This window comes from Bufo bufo, chromosome 3 (genome assembly GCF_905171765.1).
Source record: "Bufo bufo chromosome 3, aBufBuf1.1, whole genome shotgun sequence".
NCBI classification, from domain to species: Eukaryota; Metazoa; Chordata; class Amphibia; order Anura; family Bufonidae; genus Bufo; species Bufo bufo.
In genome coordinates, this window is record NC_053391.1 from 324,167,709 (window position 1) to 324,185,090 (window position 17,382).

Sequence of the window (17,382 nt, forward strand, 5' to 3'; positions counted from 1 at the left end):
CCATTACTTTTGGTCCCTTAACAAGTGGGAGGCACATATGCAAACTGTTGTAATTCCTACACCGTTCACCTGATTTGGAAGTAAATAACCTCAAATTAAAGCTGACAGTCTGCAGTTAAAGCACATCTTGTTCATTTCATTTCAAATCCATTGTGGTAGTGTATAGAGCCAAAAATGTTAGAATTGTGTCGATGTCCCAATATTTATGGACCTGACTGTATAACATTGTTTTCATTGAGATACACCAGGATAGCATCTTTTAGATAACCTTCAAACAATTTACAGTAGAGGTTAAACTTATAGGGCTATAGTTTTGGTGCTCACTTTTGATTCCTTTTTGAATAGCACCACATATACTATGCACCATATTGTGTAACATAACCTGTCTTAAATAATACAAATAAGGGTCTGTCTATCACATTACTTAGTTCCCTTAGGATACAGAGGTGTATGCCATCTGGACCAGATGACATTAAATTCCTATGGGACCTATGCCATACATGTATGGCATAATGGCAAAGCTGGCACAATCCCTGTAGATTGCAATAGTACACTATTGCAGTCTATGGTATAGGCGATCAAACGATCCCATGTTCAAGTCCCCTATGGAAACTGAAAATAAAAATAAAATAAAAAGTTTAAAAGAAAAACAAGTATTAAAATACAAAGCAAAACCAAATCAATAGCCCCAAGGGCTTATTACCAGACTTGACCCAAATTATCAATTTAACCACTGATTAAATATAACTTTTATTTCTGTCTGAAATCAGTGATTGTGAGTAAAAGAAAAGTGTTTTAAAAATAAACTGTTCCCTGAATCCAGTATCTGATTGTTGTGTGTATTTGTTGCCTGGAGTGGGGATGTGCACTCTCCCCACCACTCAACACTGATACTGCCAGCCCTTCACTAGTGGTCAGTTACATCACTGACACAATAAGAGACCTGGACTCATGACCATTGACTAAAAAACGGGCATACTAGCATTGAGAACTGGAAACAGAGGAACAGATCTTAAAACTTAAAAATGCCCCCCGACATGTTTCGTCAGAGAACTGGCTTCCTCAGGGGTAACGGGCAGAGTTGAAGTGTGACGCCACAGACGAGGTTTAAAACCCCTCTTTAACATGATTCACATGCAGGGAGTCCAATAGACAAACATCAGCATCATCTAGAAGGATGTGAGCGAACAACGTGAACAGCCTATGTTACAAAGAAGTGTCAAACTCACACATGCCCATGCTGCTGAGCCAATCGCGGATGAGGTGGGAGGTACCTTATTAGCATGCTGCATGAGAGACCACTGCGCAGAGACTTAGAGCTGTAGCAGTAAGGTGCGAACCTCTACTGAGTGTGCGCACCAACTTGGAACAAAGAGAGAAGAGAACGTTGATGCGCGTGTTCTGCGCTAGACTGCAGTGTGCCTGGACATATAAGTGAGTATTAACTACCCGCTGCACACAAAGCAGGTTAGTGAAGGAAATGAAAATAGAAGCGCACTAACACGTATGTGATGCGCTACAGAACAGTGCGCGTGGACTTTGGGAATGAATGAGATATAATGTGAGATAAAGTTAGATAAAGTGAAAATGACCAGATGTTGTCTACCCCTAAATGCAAGAGGGGAAGAGAAAATATTATAAATTATAAATAATTAATAAATTATATATGTATAAATAATGCAGAAATTGACCTAACATAGATCATTATGAAAATTTGTCTCATAATAGATATGACACATGAAAAATTTATAAGTGAGAATGAAAAATTGTAGCTCATTTATAGACCTGCAAAAATACAAAACTGTATCATAGCTCACATACATTATATTGAAATTTTTAAATTATTATAATATTATCAACATGAGTCTAGAGAAAGGAAGAGAAGGTAAAACCTTCATTAAGTCCATTTGGGCTAAGACTGTCTAGTCTATAGATCCACTTAGTTTCTTCTTGCAACAAGAGTGTATCAAGGTCACCTTTTCTTACCCCAAGTGATTTTTCCATACACCCCAGAACGAAAGGCACTTAGGATCTCCTGCATGGTATTGTCTCACGTGTCTTGATATAGTCGTGTCTGCCTTGGTGTTGATGCTACTAATATGCATTGCTGACATATTCTGCGTCTAAACTCTTGAATAGTCTTACCAACATAGATCTTTTTGCAAGGGCACTGGGCGATATAAACAATACCTGTGGTCTGACAATTGATGAATTCTCTGATTTGGTATTGTTTATTATCAGAAGGATTAGTGAACACTAATTTTTTTGAGAAAGGGACAAAAAGTACTTCTGCCATATGGATATGTGTCCACCACCTTAGATTTTAACCAAGTGATCTTTCTCGGTTCTGACTGAAAAAGGCTGTGGACCAAAATGTCTTTGAGATTTTTTTATTATTTTTTTTAAATTATATTTTTATTACTATTTTCATTAGAAACATAGGAGGTAACAGAATACCAAGGTACGGGCGTGCAAGCCCAGGAAATACTCTAAAAAGTACATTGTGAGTACACGCTGACTACATGACGAATACATAGTAGGCACAAAAAGAATAAATAAATGAAAAAGACATCCAGGGGTAACATTATTGAGAAAATGCAATATATAGGAGGTACATCGTGACATAAGAGTTGAAGAGCAGCCTCAAATGTTTATTGCTGGTTACATACGAGTGGAGGGGTGAGGTTAGGATCACTTGCTTTGCTTATTGAAATAGACCAGGAGAGGCCAGAGTATGGTGTTTTAATAATGAAACCAACCTGGACCACTATTTATCAGATATCTGTCTCACGCCATATGTAGGCTAGATGGGTTTTTTAGGGAAACTATAGTTTGACCAAAGAAGCCATTTTTTAAGGAATGCAACATGTGTGCGGGTTTCCCATGAGGACAGTTCCTCAAATCTATGTAGTTGGTCTATTTTCTGAAGCCATTGTTCCATAGAGGGGTTTGGGGTTTGGAGCCAGTATCTAGGAAGCAAGAGATGAGCTGCTATCAACATCTGTGTGAATATGTAGGGTACATGTGCATGGCCATTTTCAGGGGTGAGAGACAATAGGGCTAATTGTGGGGACGGTTGGATGGATGTGTGGCAAACCTTGTTGACAAGAGAGAATATCTCGGACCACCATTTGGAAATTAGAGGACAAGACCACCAAATGTGGAGGAAGGTCCCTTTCTCCCGAAGGCACCTCCAACATGTGCCCAAAGCGGTCTCTGAGAAGAGTGATGTCTTGTCTGGTGTATTGTACCATCGAGTGAGGATTTTGTATCCGTGAGATTTTTGCCTCCACGATGTGTGATACTAGGCCTAGTGGTTATCACATCTCATAAGTCATTGTCCACCGGAAGTACATGCCAGTATTTAGTATTTGTTCAAAATCCGATAGGAAGGATGAACAAGGAGTCTCCCTAAGGCCTAAAACAAAACAACAAAGAAATGCAACACACAGAAAAGCCGAAATACAAAGGGAAAGGTAACACTTAACTTCCAGGAAGCTATGGCAAAACCGGGAACTCAGCCAAGATCCAAACACCAGCTATCCACAGGTCCAACTGAAGCTATAAACTGCACAGCATTGTGACAACTATAAATAGGGAAAGTGAAATGACCACAATAGCAACACCTGGAGGTTAACGGTGTGGCCAGTACCAGAAACAACACAGATGCCTATTGATCCACAAGGTAAACATGTCAAACCAAACCATGTGTTGCCAATTTCAAAGATCTCCTGCCACTCACTGTCGCGGGGACGTCAGTATGTCTCGGTACGTCCGTGACACTATGAGGTTGATGGGGAGTTTACTTTCTTACACTGCATTTCCCTTTAAATCTCATTTTCCTCTATGAATGCAGAGGAGAAAAAGGGCAAATGCTTTCAGTTTGAAAGAGGGATTGGTCAGTTTATGGTACGCTAGCAACAGCACTATAGTCAGCTTACTAATAGGCTATGATCAAAGCAAATAAATTGCTGTCCCGTTCTGTGAGGTGACAGGCCTCTTGTGTTGTGTTGCTCCTGTGCAAACATAACGATCCATCCCCTGACATTGCCGTTGATGGGAAGGCATTTGACTAGACCTGTCCATCAGTAGTCTTTATTGTGCAACACTGTTGTATGGCACTGTGCATGCACTAGTTACCCAAACCATGCACAGCCTCTATGGAGGCTGCTGACGTACAGTCATGTTCCTCTCCATCAGTTTTGGGAAGGAGCCAACTGTCAGCACAAGAGCCCCAATGCTACACAGATAGGGACAGCAATGGACATAGTGCTGTTTCCAGCACATTTCCAAAAGTTACCACAAACTGGCCAACCCCTTTAACCATTTATAATGTAAGAATATTTTTGAGTTAGTTTTAGTTTTCTTGGCAATGATTTTGTGTTTTTTTTTACTACCTGCTCATTTTAGGAATTTAAATGCTTTCTTTTTGTTACTTATTGCTCTTGCTCCTTTTGCATGTTTATTTATCCACATTAATGTTTTTGCTGTTCCTAAGCCTTTGTTCCCATAAGGCAGGTACTGTATCTTACAATGAAAATTTAAGATTCTTTTAAAAATACTAAGTCTGTTGTTCTGTCAGGTCTATTGGTTAAAATGAAGTGTAAAAGTGCCCTTCCTCTAGTTTGATCCTCTACCATTTGGGAAAGAAAATTATCTTTACTTATTGACTAGAAACCGTTTCTTTTATGAGACCCATGTGTTTTGTTTATTGCAGGCTTCTGTTACTTAGTGTTCATTTTCTATGTCAAACATAGAGTGATACTCACATAAATGTTTTCTCCGGATAAAGTGAATATACACACAAAATTGACCTTCTAATAGACCTAATAGTGAATTGCATTATTTTTCTATTTTTATCTACTATATCTCAAGACTTCAGTGATTTGATTTTGATGCAGCATGAAATGAGTTCACTCTTGTATACGACTGCAGTTGGTGCTGCTTCATTTACCACATTGTCCACAATTTCATGTTATCTAAAATATCTCACACAATGCAATATAATTTGATTACACATGGAGTTTAAACCTATACTGTTACTGTTAAAAGGTACTGGGATTTCTATTAATTTTAACCAGGTACTGAAACATGTTCTTTTCTGATCTGTTTTTATTCTGTTTGTAGATCTTTTAATTCTATTTTCTATGTATGTTTATTGAAGCAGCCTGCTTGTCTGCTCTGTCAACAGCAATTCAGAGATTTGCTTTACAGGATGCCACCTGGACATTAGTAGCATGTGTTCAGAGAAGACCCATTTATCAATATAGAAGAGTGTTCTAGGCATGTTCTGTGACCTGTGCAGGAGGGGGAGTAGATAAGCTGCTTCCATCACCTATTGTTTTAATGCCAGGTATGTTTAATCTATTTCATTTAATGTTTGTGTGTGTCGTTAAAAGATATCAACACTATCCACTATAACAGTGACATCTACAGCACCCCACCCCTTAACACTGACCCCCCCACCCCCAACGGTGCCCTCTCCCTTAACCACCTCAGCTCCCCTAGCTTAAACACCCTTAATGACCAGGCCACTTTTTACACTTCTGCACTACACTACTTTCGCCGTTTATTGCTCGGTCATGCAACTTACCACCCAAATGAATTTTACCTCCTTTTCTTCTCACTAATAGAGCTTTCATTTGGTGGTATTTCATTGCTGCTGACATTTTTACTTTTTTTGATATTAATCGAAATTTAACGATTTTTTCAGTTGTAAAATTTTGCAAAAAAAAAAATGACATCCATATATAAATTTTTCTCTAAATTTATTGTTCTACATGTCTTTGATAAAAAAAAAATGTTTGGGTAAAAAAAAATGGTTTGGGTAAAAGTTATAGCGTTTACAAACTATGGTACAAAAATGTGAATTTCCGCTTTTTGAAGCAGCTCTGACTTTCTGAGCACCTGTCATGTTTCCTGAGGTTCTACAATGCCCAGACAGTAGAAAAACCCCACAAATGACCCCATTTCGGAAAGTAGACACCCTAAGGTATTCAGTGATGGGCATAGTGAGTTCATAGAACTTTTTATTCTTTGTCACAAGTTAGCGGAAAATGATGATTTTTTTTTTCTCGGTCATATCTCGGTCAAATGCCAACTTTGTATAAAAAAATGGGAAAAGTTGTCTTTTGCCGAGATATTTCTCTCACCCAGCATGGGTATATGTAGAAAGACACCCCAAAACACATTGCCCAACTTCTCCTGAGTACGGCGATACCACATGTGTGACACTTTTTTGCAGCCGAGGTGGGCAAATGGGCCCACATTCCAAAGAGCACCTTTCGGATTTCACAGGGCATTTTTTACACATTTTGATTTCAAACTACTTGCCACACATTAGGGCCCCTAAAATGCCAGGGCAGTATAACTACCCCACAAGTGACCCCATTTTGGAAAGAAGACACCCCAAGGTATTTCTTGATGGGCATAGTGAGTTAATGGAAGTTTTTATTTTTTGTCACAAGTTAGTGGAATATGAGACATTGTAAGAAAAAAAAAAAATCATAATTTTTCACTAACTTCGCCGTACTCAGAAGAAGTAGGGCAATGTGTTTTGGGGTGTCTTTTTACATATACCGTTGCTGGGTGAGAGAAATATCTCGGCAAATGACAACTTTTCCCATTTTTTTTATACAAAGTTGGCATTTGACTGAGATATTTATCTCACCCAGCATGGGTATATGTAAAATGACACCCCAAAACACATTGCCCAACTTCTCCTGAGTACGGCGATACCAGATGTGTGACACTTTTTTGCAGCCTAGGTGGGCAAAGGGGCCCAAATTCCAAAGAGCACAGGGCATTTTTTACACATTTTGATTTCAAACTACTTCCCACACATTAGGGCCCCTAAAATTCCAGGGCAGTATAACTACCCCACAAGTGACCCCATTTTGGAAAGAAGATACCCCAAGGTATTTCGTGATGGGCATAGTAAGTTCATGGAAGTTTTTATTTTTTGTCACAAGTTAGTGGAATATGAGACTTTGTAAGAAAAAAAAAATCATCATTTTCCGCTAACTTGTGACAAAAAATAAAAAATTCTAGGAACTCGCCATGCCCCTCACGGAATACCTTGGGGTGTCTTCTTTCCAAAATGGGGTCACTTGTGGGGTAGTTATACTGCCCTGGCATTTTAGGGGCCCTAATGCGTGAGAAGTAGTTTGAAATCAAAATGTGTAAAAAATGCCCTGTGAAATCCGAAAGGTGCTCTTTGGAATGTGGGCCCATTTACTCACCTAGGCTGCAAAAAAGTGTCACACATCTGGTATCGCCGTACTCAGAAGAAGTAGGGCAATGTGTTTTGGGTGTCTTTTTACATATACCCATGCTGGGTGAGAGAAATATCGCGGCAAAAGACAACTTTTCCCATTTTTTTATACAAAGTTGGCATTTGACCAAGATATTTCTCTCACCCAGCATGGGTATATGTAAAATGACACCCCAAAACACATTCCCCAACTTCTCCTGAGTACGGCGATACCACATGTGTGACACTTTTTTGCAGCCTAGATGCGCAAAGGGGCCCAAATTCCTTTTAGGAGGGCATTTTTAGACATTTGGATCCCAGACTTCTTCTCACGCTTTTATTTTTTTGCCACAAGTTAGCGGAAATTGATTTTTTTGTACTGCCCTGGCATTTGAGGGTCTCCGCAATCATTACATGTATGGCCAGCATTAGGAGTTTCTGCTATTCTCCTTATATTGAGCATACGGGTAATGAGATTATTATTTTTTCCATTCAGCCTCTGGGCTGAAAGAAAAAATGAACGGCACAGATTTCTTCATTCGCATCGATCAATGTGGATGAAAAAATCTCTGCCAAAAAAAAAAAAGGAGGGGAAAGGCATCTGCCAGGACATAGGAGCTCCGCCCAACATCCATACCCACTTAGCCCGTATGCCCTGGCAAACCCGATTTCTCCATTCACATCAATCGATGTGGATGAATAAATCATTGCCGGGATTTTGAATTTTTTTTTAATATACAAAGTGTTTGCCAAAGTATATGAACACCGCCACCTCCTCAGCTCATATGCCTCGGCAAACGTATTTTTTACTGCAGAGGAGAAATCTCGTCTTGCAGCGCCGCATACACCGACTTTTGTGTAATCTGACAGCAGAGCAATGCTTCTGTCAGAATGCACATCAGTGCTGCAGCTAGTCGATCGGTTGGTCCACCTGGAAGGTAAAAAAAACAAAACAAAAAAGAAAAAACCAGGCCGCAACGCAATAAATGTATTAACTTTATAATAACATTTGAACGGAACATATAAACTTTATTTAACTTTTTGAACAGAACGTTAACTTTTTTGCTTACCGGTGTTTTTTTTTTTTGTTTTTTTTTTACCTTTATAGGACAAACCTCTCCTTCCCCATGGGACAATGTGCAAAGCGCAAATCGCCCAAAGATGTGGCGAAGCACATTATGCACTTTGTCCCAGGTGAAAGGAGAGGTTTGCAGCAGCTGTGAGTGAAAGGGCCCCTAATAGCCCTGTGTGCCTGTCCTGTGAGATGGAATCCCTATGCTAAGTGTACCTGTGTGTGGTACTTCCGGAAACACTCCCCAAAGCATAGGGCAGGGTGGTCAGGGCAGTCAGGACAGAAATAGCGGGTGTCACGCCTTATTCCACTCCTGCTACAGACACAGCATCTTTTTCGGGGTGACGGTTGGGTTGAGGTACCAGCAACGACATTGGGGAAATGACGCTCGTGTAGACGGCTCACTACACTGGTGGTTGGGGCCACGGAACCTCTTAGATACAGGAGGTTCTCGATAAAGCCTTACTGTAGAGAACAAAACTATTATAGGCAGCCAATTGAATCAAATATACAGACACCTTATTATACCAGCGTCTGGTGTGTCGGGAAACTAAATAAGGAACCAACATCTGGTCATTGAAGTCCACCCCTCCCATGAGCGCATTATAGTCGTGGACTGAGGGGGCTTTTCAATGACACTGGTTGCCCGTTCTATTTGTATTGTTGTGTCTGCGTGAATGGAGGAGAGCATGTAAACGTCACGCTTGTCTCTCCATTTCACCGCGAGCAGTTCTTCGTTACACAAGGCTGCCCTCTACCCCTTGCAAGACGGGTGGTAATGAGCCGTTGGGGGAAGCCCCGGCGACTAGGTCGCACGGTGCCACAGCAGCCAATCTGTTCTAGGAACAAATGCCTGAAGAGGGGCACACTTGTGTAAAAATTGTCCACATAAAGATGGTACCCCTTGCCAAATAAGGGTGACACCAAGTCCCAGACTGTCTTCCCACTGCTCCCCAGGTAGTCAGGGCAACCGACCGGCTCCAGGGTCTGATCTTTTCCCTCATAGATCCGAAATTTGTGGGTATAGCCTGTGGCCCTTTCACAGAGCTTATACAATTTGACCCCATACGGCGCGCGCTTGCTTGGGATGTATTGTTTGAAGCCAAGGCGCCCGGTAAAATGTATAAGGGACTCGTCTACGCAGATGTTTTGCTCAGGGGTATACAAATCTGCAAATTTGTTGTTGAAGTGGTCTATGAGGGGCCGAATTTTGTGGAGCCGGTCAAAAGCTGGGTGGCCTCTGGGACGGGAGGTGGTGTTGTCGCTAAAGTGCAGGAAACGCAGGATGGCCTCAAATCGTGCCCTGGACATAGCAGCAGAGAACATGGGCATATGATGAATTGGGTTAGTGGACCAATATGACTGCAATTCATGCTTTTTAGTTCGACCCATGTTGAGGAGAAGGCCCAAAAAATTTTTGAATTCGGAAACTTGGACGGGTTTCCACCGGAAAGGCTGGGCATAATAGCTTCCCGGGTTGGCGGCTATAAATTGAGTGGCATACCGATTTGTTTCTGCCACGACTAAGTCCAAGAGCTCCGCAGTCAAGAACAGCTCAAAAAATCCCAGTGCCGAACCGATCTGAGCTGTCTCAACCCGAACTCCAGACTGGGCGGTGAAAGGGGAAACTACAGGTGCGGCTGAAGTTGGGGACTGCCAATCAGGGTTTGCCAGCACCTCAGGGACTCTAGGGGCTCTACAGCCCTGTCTGTGCGGTGGCTGCGACAGGGTAACTATTGCACGTGCCACCGTACCAGCTTCAACTGCCCTTCTGGTGCTCACCACTTCACCATGTTGTACGGCAGTGCTGGTACTAGGTCCAGGGAGGGCTGCGCTGCTGGTGTATGCCTCACCACGTAATCCGACAGCGCCAGCCCCACTCTGCTGCCTTGAAGCGGATCCTGCGCAACCTGTGGTCTAGCAACAAGGGGCCGGGTACGCCTGGTGCTATCAGGGACCTCAACCTCCTCGTCCAAACTTTGGGTCAGACTGCCACTGCTTTCTACAGGTTCATATAGGCCTGACATTTATATTCCTCCAAATCAGTACTGTTTTAGCTGGTCAAATTATTTTTAGTGACCGTAAAAGCACAGTTTTTGTTCTGGGTTGAAAAACTATTCCCAAATTTGCAATTCTCAAAATTAGTGGTTTCTGCTATATCAGGCCTACTTTAAATCTATCCCTAAAAGGGTATATTAGATTCAAGGTGCTGATAGGGTCATTCTGAAAAACTTAACACACACGCTACAGTGCAGATACAAGTCTAATTCTGTGATTAAACGTATACCTGTCACACAGCGCCTAAAAAATAGGCCTCACATTTTTATTCCTCCAAATCAGTACTGTTTTAGCTGGTCAAGTTATTTTTAGTGACCGTAAAAGCACAGTTTTTGTTTGGGTTGAAAAACAATTCCCAAATTTGCCATTCTCAAAATTAGTGGTTTCTGCTGTATCAGGCCTACTTTAAATCTAGCCCTAAAAGGGTATATTAGATTCAAGGTGCTGATAGGGTCATTCTGAAAAACTTAACACACACGCTACAGTGCAGATACAAGTCTAATTCTGTGATTAAACGTATTCCTGTCACACAGCGCCTAAAAAATAGGCCTCACATTTATATTCCTCCAAATCAGTACTGTTTTAGCTGGTCAAGTTATTTTTAGTGACCGTAAAAGCACAGTTTTTGTTCTGGGTTGAAAAACAATTCCCAAATTTGCCATTCTCAAAATTAGTGGTTTCTGCTGTATCAGGCCTACTTTAAATCTATCCCTAAAAGGGTATATTAGATTCAAGGTGCTGATAGGGTCATTCTGAAAAACTTAACACACACGCTACAGTGCAGATACAAGTCTAATTCTGTGATTAAAAGTATACCTGTCACACAGCGCCTAAAAAATAGGCCTCACATTTATATTCCTCCAAATCAGTACTGTTTTAGCTGGTCAAGTTATTTTTAGTGACCGTAAAAGCACAGTTTTTGTTCTGGGTTGAAAAACAATTCCCAAATTTGCCATTCTCAAAATTAGTGGTTTCTGCTGTATCAGGCCTACTTTAAATCTATCCCTAAAAGGGTATATTAGATTCAAGGTGCTGATAGGGTCATTCTGAAAAACTTAACACACACGCTACAGTGCAGATACAAGTCTAATTCTGTGATTAAACGTATACCTGTCACACAGCGCCTAAAAAATAGGCCTCACATTTATATTCCTCCAAATCAGTACTGTTTTAGCTGGTCAAGTTATTTTTAGTGACCGTAAAAGCACAGTTTTTGTTCTGGGTTGAAAAACAATTCCCAAATTTGCCATTCTCAAAATTAGTGGTTTCTGCTGTATCAGGCCTACTTTAAATCTATCCCTAAAAGGGTATATTATATTCAAGGTGCTGATAGGGTCATTCTGAAAAACTTAACACACACGCTACAGTGCAGATACCAGTCTAATTCTGTGATTAAACGTATACCTGTCACACAGCGCCTAAAAAATAGGCCTCACATTTATTTTCAGCTAAATCTGTCATTACTGGTGTGCCTGTATTAGTGTAATACGGTACCTAAATAGATAGCCAGACAGTGTTAGGTGTCTGTAAAAAAAGGCCTGAATTTTAATTCAATACATTGGCCCGAATAATATTTTTCTTATTGTGGTGAACGGTAACAATGAGGAAAACATCTAGTAAGGGACGCTGACGCGGACGTGGACATAGTCGTGGTGGTGTTAGTGGACCCTCTGGTGCTGGGAAAGGACGTGGCCGTTCTGTCACAGCCACACGTCCTAGTGTACCAACTACCTCAGGTCCCAGTAGCCGCCAGAATTTACAGGGATATTTGGTGGGGCCCAATGCCGTTCTAAGGATGGTAAGGCCTGAGCAGGTACAGGCATTAGTCAATTGGGTGGCCGACAGTGCATCCAGCACGTTCACATTATCTTCCACCCAGTCTTCTGCAGAAAGCGCACAGATGGCGCATGAAAACCAAGCACATCAGTCTGTCACATCACCCCCATGCATATCAGGGAAACTGTCTGAGCCTCAAGTTATGCAGCAGTCTCTTATGCTGTTTGAAGACTCTGCTGGCAGGGTTTCCCAAGGGCATCCACCTAGCCCTTCCCCAGGGGTGGAAGAGATAGAATGCACTAACGCACAACCACTTATGTTTCCTGATGATGAGGACATGGGAATACCACCTCAGGACGTCTCTGATGATGACGAAACACAGGTGCCAACTGCTGCGTCTTTCTGCAGTGTGCAGACTTAACAGGAGGTCAGGGATCAAGACTGGGTGGAAGACGATGCAGGGGACGATGAGGTCCTAGACCCCACATGGAATGAAGGTCGTGCCACTGACTTTCACAGTTCGGAGGAAGAGGCAGTGGTGAGACCGAGCCAACAGCGTAGCAAAAGACAAAGAGGGAGCAGTGGGCAAAATCAGAACACCCGCCGCCAAGAGACTCCGCCTGCTACTGACCGCCGCCATCTGGGACCGAGCACCCCAAAGGCAGCTTCAAGGAGTTCCCTGGCATGGCACTTCTTCAAACAATGTGCTGACGACAAGACCCGAGTGGTTTGCACGCTGTGCCATCAGAGCCTGAAGCGAGGCATTAACGTTCTGAACCTTAGCACAACCTGCATGACCAGGCACCTGCATGCAAAGCATGAACTGCAGTGGAGTAAACACCTTAAAAACAAGGAAGTCACTCAGGCTCCCCCTGCTACCTCTTCTGCTGCTGCCGCCTCGGCCTCTTCTGCTGCTGTGGCCGCCTCGGCCTCTTCCTCCGCCTCTGGAGGGACGTTGGCACTTGCCGCCCAGCAAACATGGGATGTACCACCAACACCACCACCTGCGTCACCAAGCATCTCAACCATGTCACACGGCAGCGTTCAGCTCTCCATCTCACAAACATTTGAGAGAAAGCGTAAATTCCCACCTAGCCACCCTCGATCCCTGGCCCTCAATGCCAGCATTTCTAAACTACTGGCCTATGAAATGCTGTCATTTAGGCTGGTGGAGACAGACAGCTTCAAACAGCTCATGTCGCTTGCTGTCCCACAGTATGTTGTTCCCAGCCGGCACTACTTCTCCAAGAGAGCCGTGCCTTCCCTGCACAACCAAGTATCCGATAAAATCAAGTGTGCACTGCGCAACGCCATCTGTGGCAAGGTCCACCTAACCACAGATACGTGGACCAGTAAGCACGGCCAGGGACGCTATATCTCCCTAACTGCACACTGGGTAAATGTAGTGGCGGCTGGGCCCCAGGCGGAGAGCTGTTTGGCGCACGTCCTTCCGCCGCCAAGGATCGCAGGGCAACATTCTTTGCCTCCTGTCTCCTCCTCCTCCTACTCAGCTTCCTCCTCCTCTTCTTCCACCTGCTCATCCAGTCAGCCACACACCTTCACCACCAACTTCAGCACAGCCCGGGGTAAACGTCAGCAGACCGTTCTGAAACTCATATGTTTGGGGGACAGGCCCCACACCGTACAGTAGTTGTGGCGGGGTATAGAACAACAGACCGACGAGTGGTTGCTGCCGGTGAGCCTCAAGCCCGGCCTGGTGGTGTGCGATAATGGGCGAAATGTCGTTGCAGCTCTGGGACTAGCCGATTTGACGCACATCCCTTGCCTGGCGCATGTGCTGAATTTGGTGGTGCAGAAGTTCATTCGCAATTACCCCGACATGTCAGAGCTTCTGCCTAAAGTGCGGGCCATCTGTTCGCGCTTCCGGCGTTCACACCCTGCCACTGCTCGCCTGTCTGCGCTACAGCGTAACTTCGGCCTTCCCGCTCACCGCCTCATATGCGACGTGCCCACCAGGTGGAACTCCACCTTGCACATGCTGGACAGACTGTGTGAGCAGCAGCAGGCCATAGTGGAGTTTCAGCTGCAGCACGCACGGGTCAGTCGCACTGCGGATCAGCCCCACTTCACCACCAATGACTGGGCCTCCATGCGAGACCTGTGTGCCCTGTTGCGCTGTTTCGAGTACTCCACCAACATGGCCAGTGGCGATGACGCCGTTATCAGCGTTACAATACCACTTCTATGTGTCCTTGAGAAAACACTTAGGGCGATGATGGAAGAGGAGGTGGCCCAGGAGGAGGAGGAGGAAGAGGGGTCATTTTTAGCACTTCCAGGCCAGTCTCCTCGAAGTGACTCAGAGGGAGGTTTTTTGCAACACCAGAGGCCAGGTACAAATGTGGCCAGACAGGGCCCACTACTGGAGGACGAGGAGGACGAGGATGAGGAGGAGGTGGAGGAGGATGAGGATGAAGCAGGTTCACAGCGGGCTGGCACCCAACGCAGCTCGGGCCCATCACTGGTGCATGGCTGGGGGGAAACGCAGGACGATGACGATACGCCTCCCACAGAGGACAGCTTGTCCTTACCTCTGGGTAGCCTGGCACACATGAGCGACTACATGCTGCAGTGCCTGCGAAACGACAGCAGAGTTGCCCACATTTTAACGTGTGCGGACTACTGGGTTGCCACCCTGCTGGATCCACGGTACAAAGACAATGTGCTCACCTTACTTCATGCACTGGAGCGTGATAGTAAGATGCGCGAGTACAAGCGCACGTTGGTAGACGCGCTACTGAGAGCATTCCCAAATGTCACAGGGGAACAAGTGGAAGCCCAAGGCGAAGGCAGAGGAGGAGCAAGAGGTCGCCAACGCAGCTGTGTCACGGCCAGCTCCTCTGAGGGCAGGGTTAGCATGGCAGAAATGTGGAAAAGTTTTGTCACCACGCCACAGCTAACTGCACCACCACCTGATACGGAACGTGTTAGCAGGAGGCAACATTTCAATAAGATGGTGGAACAGTACCTGTGCACACCCCTCCACGTACTGACTGATGGTTCGGCCCCATTCAACTTCTGGGTCTCCAAATTGTCCACGTGGCCAGAGCTAGCCTTTTATGCCTTGGAGGTGCTGGCCTGCCCGGCGGCCAGCGTTTTGTCTGAATGTGTATTCAGCACGGCAGGGGGCGTCATTACAGACAAACGCAGCCGCCTGTCTACAGCCAATGTGGACAAGCTGACGTTCATAAAAATGAACCAGGCATGGATCCCACAGGACCTGTCCATCCCTTGTGCAGATTAGACATTAACTACCTCCCCTTAACAATATATTATTGTACTCCAGGGCACTTCCTCATTCAATCCTATTTTTATTTTCATTTTACCATTATATTGCGGGGCAACCCAAAGTTGAATGAACCTCTCCTCTGTCTGGGTGCCGGGGCCTAAAAATGTGACAGTGGCCTGTTCCAGTGGTGGGTGACGTGAAGCCTGATTCTCTGCTATGACATGAAGACTGATTCTGTGCTGACATGAAGCCAGATTCTCTGCTATGGCATGAAGAGACTGATTCTCTGCTGACGTGAAGCCAGATTCTCTGCTATGGGACCTCTGTCCAATTGATATTGGTTAATTTTTATTTTTTTTATTTTTATTTTAATTCATTTCCCTATCCACATTTGTTAGCAGGGGAGTTACCTACATGTTTCTTCCTTTTACAGCCCTCTAGCTCTTTCCTGGGCTGTTTTTTAGCCTTTTTAGTGCCGAAAAGTTCGGGTCCCCACTGACTTCAATGGGGTTCAGGTTCGGGACGAAGTTCGGGTCGGGTTCGGATTCCGAACCCGAACATTTCTGGGAAGTTCGGCCGAACTTCTCGAACCCGAACATCCAGGTGTTCGCTCAACTCTACTTGTGATTCGATTTTTTGAAAATCATCAACCTGCCAGCGACGATCATTGGCTGGCAGGTTGATGACGAACTTGTCCTGGAACTTTTGCCGGCCCGCGATGCGCATGCGCGGGCCGGCTTTGAACGAAATCTCGCATCTCGCGAGATGACGCTTATATGCGTGACTCTGTCTGGAGCTGCCGCCTTCGGAACGTGATCCTGCGTTAGGCGGTCCGGAGGCGGTTAAAATTGGACCTCCACAGCAGCCCACCCCCTTTACAGCAGCCTTCCCCTTTAACAGTGACTTTAACAGCATACCACCCCCTTGACAGTGACCTCCACACTGGATTGGGGGCGTGTCATTTTGAACAGCTCACTCTAAGACAGCAGCACTGTACTGTCTGAGTGTGAGCTGCAGGGAGAAAGTCACCCCCCTCCCACCTCTGCAGCTGACAAAAGTTGATTTTTACCTTCATATTTTCAATCCCTGTCAGCTGAGGAGTGGAGGGGGCGTGGCCTAACCAGATCTGGGTGTGGTTTAGCGGGACCAGAAGTTGATTTTTAACTTCATTTGTTCAATCTGTCGGCTGAGGAGTGGGAGGGTGTGTGGCCTAACCGAATAGGGGGCATGTCTTTTTGAACAGCTCACTGTAATACAGCAGCACTGTTCTGTCTGAGTGTGAGCTGCAGGGAGAAAGTCACCCTCCCTCCCACCCCTGCATCTGACAGAAGTTGATTTTTACCTTCATTTTTTTAATCCCCGTCGGCTCAGGAGTGGGAGGGGGCATGGCCTAACCAGATTTGGGCGTGGGTTAGCGGGACCTAGAAGTTGATTTTTAACTTCATTTTTTCAATCTCAGTCGGCTGAGGAGTGGGAGGTGGCATGGCCTAACCGGATCAGGGGTATGTCCTTTTGAACAGCTTCCTCTAATACAGCAGCACTGTGCTGTATGAGTGTAAGCTGCAGGGAGAAAGTCCTGCAGCTGACAGAAGTAGATTTTTACCTTCATTTTTTTCAATCCCTGTCACCACAGGAGTGGGAGGGGCGTGGTCTAAACAGATCGGGGCGTGGCTTAGTGGGGCCTGGGGGTGGGGTTTTAAATCTTTTGAGGGTGGACACATTGTGGCAAGGGGCGTGTCTGGGCTCCTTCCAGCAAGAGTAATGCCCCTCTGGGCACCTTACTGGCTCATTTGCATAGCAAATAAAATGGATTTTTAGAGGATAAAAACATCTATTGCTGGAACAAAGGTACATCTTGAAATAAGGTACTAAGTGCTATTAGGCCATGGCTTTTCTTCAATAGCAATTATCCTTGTGACAGATTTCCTTTAAAGCTCTCTTACAGCAGTGAAGAAAAATGGCTGGGTTGTTATGAAA